The following is a 2,515-nucleotide window of genomic DNA, read 5'->3' on the forward strand; positions in this document are numbered from 1 at the left end:
CTACATCATGTGTTAGAATTCTTGTATTGTAGCTAGTGATAAAAGGATGATAAATATTTTAAGTAGATACATGGGAAGCACTAAAATTCAGAGATATCTTCTGGCTACTAACAATTCAAGGAGACATAGGTTGGAAAACCTTTGCAGATATTTTTGTTGCCTCTTAGCTGTGGAAAATCAGTCTTCAGTTTATGATACAGAAGTATTTTGAAAGAGAAAGAAAAGGAATATTCTCAATTTCCTGAATATTTTGCTAATTCTTGGGGGTTTTCCTTTGACTGGGAGGAATTGTCTTAGAAATTAGGTGTTCAGTTCACAAAACAAAACTGCCCTTTGATGGCACTACGGAGTATGCAAATTAACACGCTTACTTTGATTTCAAGTATTTGGTCTCAAGACTCATGCTCTTCACCTGTGGTATTTAAACATCTCAAAAAGCTGATGCGTATATATGCATGTATGTAATATATACACAACTGTTTATAAACATTGATCTAGCTTCGTTTGGTGCTGCTGTCAGGAAATTGGAATGAGTGCATTAGCCATAGGTAGAATCTCTCACCAGTGGCCTTTCCTTGCCCTTTTTTAAGTGGCAAAATGTGACTTTCGTAGCTGGTCATTTGGTTATTTGCAGGTCTGCTGGAAATAAGCTATTGCTTTGTTAGGACTTGCAGCCTTCTTTCCAATTCTCTTGTTTCACAGTTTCTTAAAAAAAAAACAAGAAATTGGCAGAAGTTTCTAATTAATAGCACTGGGGTTTGTTGTTTCCATGAATCCATCCCGCAGCTCGGTCAGATAAAACTGCAGTACTTGTGTTCTCTGTGTGGGCTCATGAGTAGGCTACTCATGCAGGGGTTGCTCCCTGAATTCTTTTTTCCAATGAGTAACAGTTACATTTTCGTCAGGCTGGGAAAACAGAAATCTGGGTCGATTTGGGTGGGGTTTCTAATTGGAAGTTTAGTACTCTTGCAGAAGACGCAGGAGTGACTATACTGGGTCAGATTGAAGGTCTGTGTAGCCCAGTATTGTGTCTTCAGCAGGAGCCAAAAGTGGATGCCTAGGGAGGAATATGAGAAGAAGGCATGTAGTGATTTTCCCTTGAGTGCTTTTTGAGCCTCCAAATACGTGCTACTTAAACTTTTTTAACGATGATTGTATTTTAAACATAGAAAATGGTAATTATCTGCAGCTTTTGGATAAACAGGATACTGAGAGCAGAATTCCTTTCTCTGCTAGCCCAAATAACAGAACATATTCAGTAAATGCCAAAGATGTTTTCTCAGGAAAACAACAAGTTATTTATTTCTTTTCTTGGGAATTGTTAAGGAATGACTTTTAAGCTGAATTGGGAAGAGCAACTTGAGTAGTTTAAAGAGAGCCACCATCTGATTGATGGATTTCCCAAATCCTCAATATGAAGAAGATAGGTCAAGACACATTGTATCTGGTGGGGACAGATGAAATAAGCTGCTTTTTGTTTCAGGAAGAGATGTGAGAGCTGTAGGAGGCATTATCTAACTGGTACTCTGAAGAAGCAGCAGAATTTTTGTTGACCTACGCAGTTGTACTCAATTTGCACCTGTTGGCAAAGCCTCCAATTAAATGCTTCTCTGGAGACGTCTTCTATTAACAGTTGTGATCTCTACAGTTTGACAAATTTGAGGATAGTCTTTGAAGATTTAAGGAAAGTGATATGCTGGAGGAGGTGTCCATACTTCCTTTCTGGTAAGAATGTATTGCATTAAAACTGTTTTGAAGTTTCATTAGCTTTTTTGACTGATCTGTTCGGGTAATGCTTTTTTGTTTCTCTGATTTGTGAACTTCAAAGGGTACATGGTCAAGAAATGTACCTTCAGTTTTCTCTTTCTGGAAGTAAAGGCAAGAGGAAGCTATTCATGATTCTCATTCTGGACTCAAATTCACATCTAACTTGTCCTCAATCTGCAAAAATCCCAAGTTTGTAATGTGCTTGGTACAAATAAAACTAATAGCTCACATAGAAATAAGAAAAACTAGTTCAATCTAGTTTAAGTATATGACAAAATAATTGTCTTCAGAGTTTAATAAGCCAGACAACTACAAATAGAAATGGTCAACTCCTGGCAATAATAATTAGAGGAGCAGTCTTCATTGCAAGATACTACCTAGACACAGATAACCTCCAGAACATGTCCATATTTAGCAATTTTACCAAAGTCTTCAGAAAATGCAATACATCTTTAAAAAATTTAAACATTTCCTTCTTTCTTCTATCTGTGATACGAAACAGCTTCCACCCACTTGACATTATAGATTAAATGATTCACATCTGTTGGCTCTTGGATGTGGAAAAATCTCCCTGGAGGTCAGTCGTTGTTCATACCACAAGCAGCCACCCTTTTCACTCTGCTTAACTTCAGCCTGCATTTTTAAGTGGACACAATATCCTTACTTTCAGCTGTGATTGAAAGTCTGAGTCTTACGCAAAGTATAAGGACTTCTGTGTACTGCACTCAGTAGACTGTCTGTGAAAGTC

This window comes from Pezoporus occidentalis, unplaced genomic scaffold, assembly GCF_034315485.1.
Source record: "Pezoporus occidentalis ecotype Australia unplaced genomic scaffold, CSIRO_AGI_Poc_V1 ctg13, whole genome shotgun sequence".
Classification (NCBI taxonomy): Eukaryota; Metazoa; Chordata; class Aves; order Psittaciformes; family Psittacidae; genus Pezoporus; species Pezoporus occidentalis.